The sequence below is a fragment of the Bombus terrestris genome, chromosome 13 (genome assembly GCF_910591885.1).
Source record: "Bombus terrestris chromosome 13, iyBomTerr1.2, whole genome shotgun sequence".
Classification (NCBI taxonomy): domain Eukaryota; kingdom Metazoa; phylum Arthropoda; class Insecta; order Hymenoptera; family Apidae; genus Bombus; species Bombus terrestris.
In genome coordinates this window covers 10,111,047-10,125,428 of record NC_063281.1, presented here as the reverse complement: position 1 = coordinate 10,125,428, position 14,382 = coordinate 10,111,047, and the positions used below count along the sequence as shown (strand labels likewise).

At 45.5% G+C, this 14,382-nt stretch overlaps 1 protein-coding gene across 12 annotated transcripts in view; it reads left to right on the top strand.

Moving 5' to 3' along the window:
- LOC100643013 (transcription factor Sox-2) overlaps positions 1-14,382 on the top strand; it is a 359,277-nt gene that overhangs the window by 126,584 nt on the left and 218,311 nt on the right. For 11 of the 12 annotated variants that reach the window (XR_007226100.1, XR_007226105.1, XR_007226099.1 and 8 more), the window contains one exon: positions 11,275-11,326. The exons of the other annotated variant lie outside the window; for it this stretch is intronic. The gene's annotated coding sequence lies outside the window, so the exon portion shown is untranslated. The remainder of the gene's footprint in view (positions 1-11,274; positions 11,327-14,382) is intronic. 12 annotated transcript variants of the gene reach the window in all.

The window sequence follows — 14,382 nt, the reverse complement described above, 5'->3', positions numbered from 1 at the left end:
ATTTCTTTCAAATTGCGTTTGTGTCAGGCAATCTTGGTCAATCAAACGAGTCGATCGATTTCACGCGATCTTTAAATAGCTCTATTTTTCTTTTGACTTCCTCCGGTCGTCAAAGACTACGTTTATGTAAGGCAACTACTTGCTTGACCGACTGAGTCGATCGATTTCGTGCCTTTCAACCAACACGTTTATATATCAAGGTTCCGTTGTCCGACATTTTATTGTCCAACATGGGGCTAGTATGGTGCTTAAGTATCTCGTCTAGAGTCCAATTTAATTTCGGTATTTCGGTAATTATACTCTCACAGTCATTCGTCCACTGTTTGTACGATTAATTACAGTTGAAACTACCAGGCTGTTCAACCAAAAATAGGCTAATGGGAAACGTTTTGTTAAACGATCAGAAAAAATGGACCCATCGCGATCTCTTTCTGATTACGATACGTATCGCGTATCTACGCAGCTGTCACACATTCCGAGATAAGCATTCCTTTTATTACATGCGCGTTCCGTTCTATAAATCTCTCCGAAATCGTTCTACATCGGATTTAAACAATAATTCTATCTCGGTGCCGTGGAGTGTTGAAAACCAGAAAGAAATTTTCCTAACAAATTTCATTTCGCTCTCCATCCAACCGCTTCTTCCACAGAAACGTTCGAGGAAATTCCAGCAGCGAGTGCCTTGCTCGTGCAGACGCGATTGCGCGGCGACATGGGGTTGGTTGGTCCAACTTGTTCCCGAAACTCGGATTAACCGTCGAGAAGTGGAAGTTCGCGGCGGTAGTTCCCCGCAAAGTTCTCCTTCGCGATTCTCCTTCGGCTGTGTTCCTCTGCTCTCGAGTTCCACGTGGTGGCGCGCGCGCGCGCGTGCTCTCGCCAGCGCTCAGCTTCAGTACGCGAAAAGGGAACAGATGTAGTGGCAGCTCGGTGTTTAGGGATAATTGCGATTGGTCGAGAGGGCAGAACTCGGGACGCTGCCACGCCATGTGTCTACCAAACTACTTGAAAGTTTGCAGCGGCACGACGTGGCCGACGAGAGCCTCCTGCTAATAGCGGTCTCTAGAACAGACCACGGTTCAACCGACACACGCGTGCGCGCGTTTCACGCGTCACGGATCGCGTTCCACGCGAACTTGCATATTGGATGCGAGAACGCAACGGGCTATGCGAAAGCCGGGCTGAGTTGGACGCGACTCATTTACGACATTTTACGAGATTGATGCTCCGAGATTTCTCTTGGAGAAGTTCGCCACTTTTTCGTTTACATTACCCACTCATTTACGTCCTTGTCGCAGTTCGGTCCGTTTTAGTTTGACGCGAGCGCGAATTTGATACAGATGGAACGAACGAATGATACAGTGGCTGCAAGAAGTATCTGCACGTTGCTTTATCTTTCAATGAAGCATATTTTTTATCCAATTCTACGTTTCATTTTAATTGTATGAGAAATTTCGTATACGTATTTAGACATTATTTAATACTAATATTAATGAATGTACTATGATATATTTTGGGCTGTGCTCAAAGTTTCTTCTTTTAATTTTGTAATAATTGAACAAGACGCAGCATACAGGATTAGATAAAATAATATATTCGATATAATAATATATTGTTTCCTTATAAAACGAAAGAAACTTTTACCACAACCTAATACCATAGCGTGCGAGTATTTTTTGTAGTTTTTCTACGTGGAACGAAATAATGGCGCTTTAATAGAACATGAATATTATACATTTTATACGTCTCTCAAAGCGACCACGCCAGATCCATGGATAAGTTTATGTCGCGTTTAAGGATATGGAACGCGCGAGGTATAGAATTTTCGAAAAATGAGCCAGTGGAACTGGAGAAATTTCAAGGTGGCGAGGGATTTGTGTCAGCGTACGAACGCATTCAGAGATTCAGCCGCGAAATTGAGATAATTAAGATTCCTCTGGTTGCCAGGGCACCTCGTCGAAATCTGCATGATTACGCTCGGTGGCACAGGTGGCGGAAAAAATGTTCCGTGCCAGGCTGAAAGTGAATACGGTGGCCGGGGCCGGCAATTTATTTCGCTAATGCAGCCGTGACGAATCCATTCGGCGACGCGAGGCTACTAAGAACGAAGAAAGACGCGCCCAACAGTGGCGAAACGAGAGAAAGAGAAAAGCGCAAGGTATCTCTCCTCTCGGCGCCAACAAAATGCATTTCGCGGGCTGTTCGTCGGTCTAGCTTCTGCTTTGGAAACGTATCTCGTATCTCGTGATCACAGAGAATTAACAGAGCCAGCTTGGAGGCTCGTTTTCAACGTTGAACGTCGTAGAATCGCTCTCTCCCGGTATATTCTATATCCTTTTCGACCTAGAAATCTTCTACGGTTGATTTAGCATCCATTTTATTCCTCTCTTTCCCCGTAATCGTAAGCTTCAGCTACTTTTTCAATCGATGTAGTGTATTTTCACAGTAATTTCCCTATTCTGTGTTCCTTTTGTTTTTGGTCGAACTAGGTGAGGAATTTAATGAAAAACTTTTCAACGAAGGGTGAAGGGACTTTCGATAATGACGGGCTGGCTGAACAAATTTCGAGCGTATTTAAATTTAAAGTAAAAGTGTTTGAGTTTATTCACTGGACTAAATTCAGTATAAGCATGTATAAACTACAGCATTTAATTAGATTTTTCTCATTTGTATTGGAACTTTGACTGTATCCTCGATTATTAAGTTATCCTGTACCTTTTTTGACCTAGAAATCATCTATGATCGATTTAGTATTCATTTTGTCCAACCCTTTTCGTAATCGTAAGTTTGAACTATATTTCCGATCGTGCATTTGCAATAATTTTCCTATTCTGTTGCTTTTGTTTCTGGTCGAACTATGTGAGAAATTTAATGAAAAACTATTTAACGAAGGGTGGACGTAACGACCGAATACTTGAAGAATAAACTTGGAAGATATTTAAATTTAAACCAAACGTTGCTGAATTTATTCTCTGATAATCGGATCTAATACAAACGCTGTATAAACTACTGCGCTTAATTAGATTTTTCCGATTCGAATTGGAACTGTGACCGTGTATGCTCGATCATTTCGTCACTTCGTTTCTTCGCGACTCGTTTTATTGCCAAGAACAAACAAGAAAGATTCGAACGACTGAAAGTCACAGAGGCGACAACCGTATCGGCCAGCAGAGTAAAAATATCACGAGCCACGGGCAATTATTTAAAGTAGCGGGGAAAATTGCGTTTCCTGTAGAGTCAATGAATGTTCGATGACGATGGAGATCCAGCGAAACAGGTCAATGCACCGATCCTGAAGCCGGTAACGGCGAGAGCAAACGTTTGCCGTTACCCAATCAAGCCAGCATAATGCCGGTCTCGTATACGCGCGGCCAAACAGCCTACGGGGGTTTCACGATACACCATATGTACCAACACACCCTCGTGTTTGGCCGCGCCATTGGAACCCCCGGTAGCCGCGATTCGAGTTCTCGAGGAACGGGCTCGAAGCTGACGGGATCGACCACCACCTGGTTGCGCAGGTTCGTTCTCTACACATATACACACACGCGCGCACTCACACACACAAGCACGCGTACGTACGTTGGAAGTTGCGCGCGGGCCATGCACACCAGCAACGCCAATATTTTGCTAAGGTTATGTTTGCTGGCCGGCTGATGTACTGGCACAGATTGGATTTGAAGTTTATAGGGCGGAAATTCTTTAGGGAGAGCCAGCCTCCCCCGAGGTTTCAGAAGGTAAACGCGAGCACAGGCCCGCGCGACCAAATTCTTCGGAAAGCTGCTCGTTCTCGGCCGAGGGCGTGCTAGTTAAAAATTCATCGCGCTAAGTAATTCTCTTTGCTTTGCTCTTGTGCCGTTGATGACGTACAGAGAGTAGGGGTAGGTTCGAGGAGTTTCGAAAGAATGTTACCGAGGCAGGAGGGGGTGGGAATGTGAGCGGAGTGAGTCTGTGCAAATTCAGTGTTTCATGGAAGTATAACTAAAGAAACCCAAAGATGCCAAATCATTTTATTCTGTCGTGTGTTATCGCAGATATTTCGTTCTGATTATCTTGTACGTTTGTGTAAAAGGCGATTAATTGTTTGTCAGTACGATCTCGAATATGGTGTACTTTCTCTCGAATCGTAATGGCTGATACGCATGTAAGAATCGAAAACTTTTGGTGCTTTTGTAACTATGAGACGCGATGTAACTTAGGAATCGTTCACAAGCAATGGCGAGTTATGAAACAAATTGCTCAACCATGGGGCCGATTTTTTTTCAAATAGAACCTTCTATAGAATTTGAAGCTAAGCAAGTACAAATACGATTTATTTCTAACAAAACTGACACATCGGATAGGAAGAACGGAGACGCATAACTAAAAAGTTGTTATATTTACGCGATCGAGAATTCGAGCGATGGGTTAATTCGTCTCGACAGAAAGTCAGATCTGCTCGACCTAAATGTGCCAGTGGTTTAAACAACCTTTGTCCTTATCTGCAGCGTCTAGTCAAATTCGCGCGTACCATGTGATACACGAAATTTCGAGATCTATATAGAAACGCACAGTCCAATAAATAAGCGAGAAGGGACAGAGATAACGGCGTGAGTCGACTTAACGACGACGATTACGCGATGCCATTAACGGCTTCCAGACGAGAGCCGGGTTCCATCGTCCAAGAGGGCCGACAGGTACCATTATTTCATAATCACGCGGCTGCCGTCATTAGACACGTATTCCTGACAAATGACAAGTGAGGACTAACGAACAGAGCAGCCTCTTCTTTACCGAAAGTTACACCTTCGATCTACCACGATCGTGTAGGGGTCACGCATCGCCCGTGGTCGCATTAAACATCCTACCGAGACGTTTTCACGGCTCGAGAGGATCCGAGAGGTTGTGTCGCGATCATAGTCCTCCGTCGCGGTGAGAAGAAGGGAACGATAGGCGAGCCAGAGAGAGAGAGAGAGAGAGAGAGAGTTATTGATGATGCACGAACACGGACATCGCCGGATACCGGCTAGTAACGTAAGTCCCGTTTCATCCATCAAGCTAAGGACTCGGCTTAATATCCCCGGCGAACGAGAACGTGGCTCTGCATTTCTAATTCCTCGTCTCTGCGTCTCTGCTCCGTGAACCTCGTCGCTTTTCCTTTTCCTTCTCCTTTTTTCGGCGTTCACACTTCCTACGTATCTTTGCATCGACGATGTTAATTTATTGGAATATCTTGAATCGATAAGATTCTTCGAGAAGTACATTCCGTTCTTCATAGCGCAACGAGTATAGCGTATTTGAAGACAGATTACTCTACGAGACTTCTAGTAGAGCGGTACTCTACGAGGATGTGCCCACTTGGTATTCAATTTTACTCGCAGGTAACGAGAGGTCTTAATAAACGATAAATAAAATGAACGAGCATAATATACGAATTTCTTGCTAGAAATATTATATAAGTCATATAAACGAAATATATTTTCATTTTAATCGACGACGTATCTCCATTTTGCTTCACTTTGGTTTACAAACGAAGTGAAATTCGTATTAATATCGTGTTTGGTTAAAATCCTTTCAGATATCGCTGTTAGAATATAAAATGCAAATTTCTGACCGGTACAACCAGCTTGACTATTCTGCGCGTAGTTCAGGTTTAAATTTGTTCCAGTTTGAAGCTAGATTGAAGAGGAGATCAAATTTGACATTTGATAATTTCTTTGTTCATCGATAGGGCAAAGTGTCGGGAACAAAATGACAGATACAAAAGGAGCTAGAAGGAAAAGTCGGAAACAAAGGGGCTGGATTGTCCGAGCGAGGAGAGGACAGGCAGAGTCGGCGCGAGTTCCTCCCGCGAAATGATTTGGAGTACGAGACCGATGCACGCGGCACCGCGGTATAATTACTGGTCGTATGTATCAGACACGCAATCAAGAATGAATTATCGCGGAACCACGCCTCCTGCCAGCGCTCAACCGGGCACAACAATGCCGACGCATCACGAGCAGCGACCCGACTGTCGATGATGTGTGCTAATAGTCCCCCGTGGCTTTCGCCCACAGTATCCAGATCCCGTGACACGATTTTTTCCGCTCCTAGCCCGCGGCCATTCACTCTTCCTCGTCTCGTCGCCGCGAGATGAAAACGCGTTTACGAAGCCTCTCTAGCCTGTACGTATGGTAGAATATCTCAAATGCAATTATCTCGTATTTCGAGATACTCCTGTATCGAGTCGTTCGAGAAGTATGTAGCTTTTTGGAAATTCCTCGTATATTCCATAGGAAATTTCGATAAGATTGGGAAAGGTTAGTCTGTTCTAGATTTTATCAAATAATAAAGTTGGAAGAAATTCTGTTCCTATTTAATCTTTTAAGTGATCGGTTGAATTATCAAAAGTTTGATAGCAAAAGTCTAATACCGAGCGAGATAATGGCCACTGATTTATAGCTTAATTATTGCTTAATTTTATTTAATTTTCTAAGTGGCAAAAATGGGAATCCTTTTTTTTAAATAAGAAAATATTTAAAACGTATGAAATGTTCAGTGCACCGGGTAGCGATATTGATTTCGATTAATTTCAGGGGGTGAGAGGATCCGATGGAGAGGAGTCGGGTGTAACCATAAAAATAGAACGATATTTAATTCGACATGCCGGATACGTTGTAATTGCGTATTTCGTCGTGCCTCGGGGCAATTAATTAATTGTTTAATCAGCTTTCAAAATTGTTTAATTCGCTCGCCATAATTTCATTTAATATTCATAATTTGATTTATTATGGATATTCCGTGATAAATTCGCTTGAATTTTATGTGGCAAAACAATTTCTACACGAAGCATCGCTTACAGAATCCAATTTGTTTGCCATTTCTCAGCATATTCCACAATTACGTTTAATCTACAGATTCTTAATTCAATCAAATGACATAAAATCTAATCGTATCATCCCCGCGATAATTCGAGCGACTTCGTTGTTAGTGCAACGTGTTAAACTTTCAAAAGAAAACATTTCCTCTTTCTTCTCTTTTCGCTATCGTGGCATAAGAAACTACCAAAGGTGCTCCTGAGAGCTCGTAGAAGAAAGTACGCGCGTTCTATGCCAGCTAAGATTTCGTACCGCCGAATCCACCAACTCGTAGAATCTCCAGCTTTTTCCCCCATCATCTGGAACGTTGCCGGATGACCCAGGCCAGTCTGGACCCATAAAACCCGAAATAACTCTTGGTCCGAACCTCCTCCTCTGCCACCCTGTTCGGACAATATCAGGCCAGGGGTGGGAGGGGGCGGGAATCGCGCACAGGAAAGGAAGACGGAGGGTGGGTACGTAATAAATTCGCAATTTCCTTATTACGGGTAATGCCCCGGTCGGCGGGTGAGCTCGCATAAATATCCCTGGTTCCGGTGATCCTGTGACTTCCGGTCAGCCGCAATGACTTACGCTAGTCGAAGGGTAGATCGGGGGGGAGGGTTGTAGCAGCAGCTAGCCAACGAACCAGCCAACCATCCCCGCGCAGAGAAAAGCGGGTGGACGGGGGTGTAGGTTTCGAGCGGGTTCGCAAAAGAGGGCGATGTTCGCGATGGAATTTGTCCCCGACGGTTCCGCCCTCGGATGACCACTGATAAATTTACTAGATTCTCCTTTCTGTTCTCTTTTTACCGTCGTGCCTGTTACATCCCTTTTTCTCGTCCGCCCTTCGTTCTGCTTTTTCCTTCGTTTCTGCGTACACTCGTTCTACTGGCAGCTGATTTTTCATTTTTCTTCTTCGATGTGTGTGATACGAAGCTGGATAATCAGTGTCCCTGTATTCGATAGCTGACGAAAGTATTTGAATACTCGTGGGACTCTCTTAGAAATACCTTGTACGTGTTGTACGATACATTTTGAAATTTCCTTCACTACGATGAAAAATCGCTATCTATTATAATTTGAAAGCTATGTATGTCCACTTTTGTCAATTTCAATCATTCGACGGGGCATTTATAGAAATTTTCGTGGATATGTGTATTTGAAACAGTGTGGGACGATTTGTAATTTCACCGGCACCGTAATGAGGCCCGACTATCACGATCATATCGGTAAAATGTGAAACAAACTCGAAAATCTACCTACTTAGAGAAAAGTTACGAGATATTTAGCGGAAATGTTCAAATACTTGCACGAGCCACTGTATCTTGGATCAGAGTTGAAAGAAATTTTTGAAACGTGCATCTACGGTAGAGGTTTGAAAATTCGTGGAAAACGGTCTTCGACTGTCGCGTTTAGGTGGTGGGGTCGTTTGGCATCGGTTTTGTTTGTCCCATCGTTTCGACGATTCGCCTCGTGGACGACAGAAGTTGGGAAAAGCGGGGGAAAACGCGAGAAGCCTGCAACCTGGCGTTCCTCTCCCCGCATCGTCAAACCCCTCGTCGTTGCGCAAACAGAGGAGAAACTTTTCCATATGAGAAATTGTACTCTACCGGCTTTGCGAAAATTTTGGACCGTTCCTCTTTTCGTCTTCCTCTCTTCTCCCACCCTTTTTTCTCTCTCGATACGCTTCGAGACGCGGAGTTTAATTCGTCGAGTAGCTTTGATCCTCGCGTCGTCGTCACGGGCAGGCAATAACCTTAATTGCTTTCTTCCGTGCGCTTTATTTTTCACGGCGCATTAAAACTTCCCCTGGTGATCAAACGTCGAAAAATCATCTCGGAACTATTTCACGTCGTCGTCTTATCGATAATTAATCTGTTGAGTGGGTAGTTTCTCGACGCGGAACATCGATTACCAGACCGTAACCAGGACTCTAAATCAATAACTTACACTCTGTTTGCCATAAACTTTGCCAAACGAGCCGCGAGATAAATCTCGTTTCCCCGATTAACAAGTAGATCGGTCGCGTTATTTTCAAAGCTGGCTACGTAACAAGTATCCCAAAGCCGTCGTAAAATTTCACCTCGAACGCGGTGTCCGAACTGTGCACCCCCCGTTAAATTACCCCTCGTTGTGCTCCCAACAGTTTCCATAAAACACCGGGCATATATTTATCCACGGTATCTCTCCCCAAGGTACGATCGTTCCAACAATCTGTTTCGTTTATCGCAGCCACTCCTACCCCTCTCCCCCCGCCTTCGTCTCTCCCAGTAGACTCAGCCACCCTCTCCTTCATCCAGAATCGTCCGGAACTCGCCTCCGCCACGCCTAAACATCCGAGTCGAGATGATTTTTCGTCGTCTCTTTTCTCTTTTTGCGGAATTTCGCCCTCTTAAACCGACCCTTTCCACCGTCAAAGCGATGGTAGGTTGGAGACACCGAGACCAGGGAGAGAGGGTGAAAAAAAATGGGTGTCACGCTCCAATAAAACAAGCAATATCGCGATGTCCCGGGGCCAAAGAGGTCCCGGGTTATCCTACGGGGGGTCCTGACTCCCGGTGCGCGTCCCAAGGTATATTGCTCCCGGATCATCGCGCCTGCATCGCATTACGGGGATGATATCACCCTTTTCCACACGTACGAACGGACACGCACGCGCCGACTTATATTCTTCTCTGCACAATGCGGAATCGCCGGAACGACGCGGGATAGGACCGAGTATGAGAAACGTGCGGACTGTCTGCGAATTTCCGCGAACACCGCGTGAACCGTTTTGAGGGAGGGGGCGAGCGGCAAGGAATCGGTATATTGCGAGCTTAATATAATTCCTTTGTACCGACTCTTTCGCTTGCGATTCTTCCGGCACCGTCGAAAGGAATCGCAGCAGGTTACGGGATTTTACTGGAATATCGTACCATTTTCCGTAAGGATGGAGGCGTAATTATGAAAATTCAGAAGGTAATTATGTCTGTACTTGCGGATGGTTGGGGAAAAATGTTATAGACTAGTATTGTTCCCCTTAATTAAGATTTTCTATCTGCCACGTCAAAGCTGAGCAAGATCCATATATTTGCTATTTCTGTCTTTCTTCGTTCGGTTTAAAATATACAATATTTGTTTCATAATACACCTGTAGTACATAACTTTACTTGAAACATAAAATCGCGATAAATTCGAATCGCTCTTAATTCAACTTTATTAATTTTTCTGCTGCATTTGCGATTTCGCAGGTAGAAATTTCATAGTATTGTATTTGTCGAGATAAGGATATGAAATCATGAAACCTAATCTGTGAAATGTTGTGGTCTTTAGCTTAATAAAAATTAAATTAATCGTTTCCTCATGAGACGAGAGAAACTTTTGTGACAACCTAATACGTATGCTCTTTATGCATAGAAAGCTTCGAACGAAGAAACAATCCTTAAACGCTTTATCAATTTCCTAATGATTTTTCGGGTTCGTCTAAATTCCCGTAAATGTTCCGATACTCAAAGCCGACGTTCTACTGTACATGCACAACTTCAACACTTAGCGATGGTAAGACTACAAAAGAAGGGAATCCATAGAACAGTACCAGCGGCTGGTGAATTTTCGGGCACGGCGGTTTAATCAATCTAATGAATCTTTTCAGTTAGAGAGGAGCCGATTTGGGTGGAAGGTAGGATTAGAGTACGAACGAGCCGCGCGTTTCATTAAAGGACGCTCGCGTGCAATCGATTCATGCACGTCTCGCGGAGCGATAAATGCCCTCGACACAGAAGGACAATCGCTCCGACGTGCCGCAGCCATTGATACCTTTAGGGGGGTGGCTGGCAGGAAGGAAGAAAGAGAGACAGCGATGCGAGCCCAGCTATCGGGATAAAGGCCCGATCACGCGTGTAACGCGCGGATTATTAATCGCAGAATAATTTGACGCCCCGACGACAGAGGCGGTGACGTGCCCCCTGCCAGCTCTCACCCCCTGCCGCCGTTCTTCATCCACTACGTGCAACCACCTCCACAGCCACCTCCGTTCCGTGGCGACGCGGAACGTCGGGCCCAGTTATTGGCTTCGCAGATTTGCGCTAATGTGTCTTCCGATAGTTCATAACGCTCGGTGCTTGGGAATCTGGGGAGATGATTCGACCCCTCTGTCTCTTTCGCTCTCCGATCGCGAGTTCGTGGTTCACGGGACCGTGAACTCGTAAACCGGTGCTCCTCTGAGTGGAAAACGCACAGGAAACGCATAGAAGGGAGGGAGGGCGAGGGAGGTTGAAGAAGTTCCGAGGAAGAAGGTTAGTTACTCGGTTGTTCGCTGAAAGTTTTCGGATCATGAGTAATTCTCGCGATGGAGATTTTTTTTTTTTTTTTTTTTTTTTTTTTGTAAGAGAGGAACAGCGAGGTTGGAGTGAATTTGTTGAGTTCCAGTTTCAAAGTTTCGCTCGGGATTAATTCGTGCTTATTCTTTTTGTTGCAGCAACGGCGACACGATCCGACGCTGTCGGCGAAAGGCATCCGCCAGCGGAGCTGTACGTAACGTTTTATTTTTGGCTTTATACGGTGTCTCGCGGCGTCTTGTGCCTTTGCCATCTTCTGTAGAACGTGTAGAACTTACTGATGGGCGATCGATCTCGGTTTCTTCGCGCCTCTCGCTTCGCGAACTTCCGCCAGAACAATGCGTACATGTTCCTCGGAGACTGTGTTAACTGTCGCGATTCCGTAATAAGAAACTACAGAAACAGCACGTAAATATAAAGATACGAAAGGAGAAAGATTAAAAAGATTAGTCGATCTAAGTCTACCTTTCGGATCTTCGCGATCGATGAGAAGATGAAAATCGTGAAAGTCGCGCTCACCTGCCGAAAATACTCCGGAGCATCGTGAAACTTTAACGCGACGTAGAGATACGATTTCGCTAAAATTATATGAAAAACGCGATAAAAAGAATAAAAAAAAAAAAGAGGAACTCGCTGGCAACCCGATCCATAATCCCGACGGAAGCCACGAGCTAAGGTGAGGAGCGTGGAGGCCAAGGAAAAAGCAAGGGAGGCTAAAGGGTAAGCAAGCGAGCCAATGTTTAATGGAGGCTTCCCGTCGGCCCCTTGCCGCTTCTTCTTCTTTCGCCGCGTCTTCGCGGCGATGTCGGTGGCAGTCGAGGTTGCCGGTGGAGGCGGTGGACACGTCATTTATCTTTCACCCTTCCTCCTGCTGGAGCACGTTCTCCACCTCTCACCTCCTACCTCCGTCCACTGCTACTCTTGGTGGCGCCATCTTGGCAACTCCCACTCTCCTTTTCTCCTCTGCTGCTCTCTCTGCCCTTCTCGGTTCTCCGCTGTTCGGCCTCGTACGCTCTCCTGCTTCTCCGTGTCCCCATTTGCCTCCTTGTCTCGCCTCCAACTCCCTAACGTGGAACAACGTCTGACTTTCTCGCTCGTTCCTTCGTTCCTCCTCGGCCTTCTCTTTGTTTCTCTCATTTTCCGCCTCCATTCTCTCCGTCTCGTCCCCTCGGACCGCCTCACGGCCCCCCTCGCTCCTCCAGCCACGGCCAAGAACCGTTTTCCCCTGCGTCTTAAGCTGCGTGCCTGGAATAGTTGGCAATTATTCGGCACAACCCGCGATCCCCTTTTCTCCGTTCTTGCTCGCGTCTCTCCGTCTTTGTTTCCGCCTTTTCTACGTAGCTCCTTTCCAGCGTCGACATCAACGTCCGAAAGATAGATGGAGCAGGATCGTAGAGGTGGTAGCGCGCGATGAATATTTATCGATAGCTGCCGCGTTTCCATCCGCGTTTCCAGCCGTCGATGATATCGAGCTGCGATAAGCACACCCAAAGACAAAACAGTTTTCATGATCGACGAATGGGGAAAATAACTCTAACGTGTCTCGACCGTGCCGACAGCTCGACGAAATTTTTATAATCCTATTCAATCAGTTCGTGTACGAAACGTTTCGAAATTTCATCGATGATCTTTGAGTAGGCATAGTCGAGACACTGGAACGTTTTTCAAGAACGCGTCTCTAGCCTGAAACTCGCAGCGCAAAATTCTTCGCCAAGATTCTCTTTGAACAGAATTGTCAGAGACGCGATGAAAAGAATTCAAAATTTTCCAACTATATATCTCCGATGGAAATCTTTCGCGCGGCTTTTCATTCGCTATCTTCCTCTTAATAGACTCTCGACCATCTAATTCGGGTGCAACTGAAATCGCCTAAATTGCCACGCGAAACCCATCGAATCGGTTGAGCCAGTATGCCACTCGAAAAAATGGTCCTTTGGGTCGCGGAATTTCCAAAGCGATAACGAACCTTTGGCACACGGTATCGAAACCCGGAGTTCGTTAAAATCCCCGGCGGTAGGCGGTGACGAGCGGCTCGGGGAGTGCAATTACACGACGTCCTTTTTTAATCGGGCCAGGACACGGGGTTACCGTTAATTACGGGCGTGCGGGCACAGGACGATGCGAATTTCGAATTACCCGTGGATAGGCTTTGTTCGCCGCTTTGCCATTGTGCCCGTGCCGCCCCCCTTCTGTCCACCGGTGTCCGCCCCCGCGCGCTGCCCCCGATGGCTTTAAAACCATCCGCTACTGGTAAACGCGTCGCAAACGAACTTTCGGCCACCATTGTCGACCGCCTGGATGCGTCGCGGGATTTTAATCGCGGCTGCGCGCCGAAATTTCCCGCTCGTGGCTCCGTGAAAACGCGCCCGCTGCCGCCACCGCCGCCGCCACCGCCGCCGCTCTCTGATCGATGCGCCCGCTGATGCGTGGATCCGAACGCGTCGCTTTGATACTCGAAACAGAGGCCTGCGTCGCCCGCCATGCGATCATTTTTAATTGCGAATCATCGATGCGATGGCAGGCTGTATTTTTGGAGCAGAATCTATATATCGCGTGTTCGTCGATCGCGCAATATATTTTCATTCACTCGCCGTGATCTTGGAATCAATTTTCGTATGTCGAGCCTGTTCGTGTTTAAACAAGGAAGAACAATTTTAGCAGGCACCTTGAGAAAGATTTTGATATAAAATCGTAGTGGAAAATTATATCTATTAACAAGGACTGTTTAGCGTTTTTCTGAAATTTTTTAACGTTAGGAAGATATGACTCTCGAGTCGAAAATGACTCAGAGTATGACAATGTTAGTTGATTAGATGACCGATTAGAAGATAGGAGAATTATTTTGCAGTTTCAATGGCAGAGATTTCATATCACAGCTTCGCGATATGATTTGACACCTAGCTACGTTTGTTATCCCGAGTTTTAATCCGTACACTACTTAATTAATTTCGTCAATTCTTTTAGATTAGTTTCTAACTTCAAAGGAAACAAATTCCTTCGATTTTTAAGTTGCAAATTTTCTACATTTCTCGAATACCAATCGCGTTTCCGAATAGTGAAATTTACCAAAGGTGGAGCCGATCGATTAAACTTTCGAGAAGCTCGTACATCGTTGTCCATCCTCACACACTGAACGAGAATAAATTTAAACAGCAAGTAGGTTACAATCGAATTGTTCAGCGAACTTGAACTGCGTGTTTTATTGTGAAAGTTGAAGTGGCATTGTTCAATCGAACTAGTTTATCAAC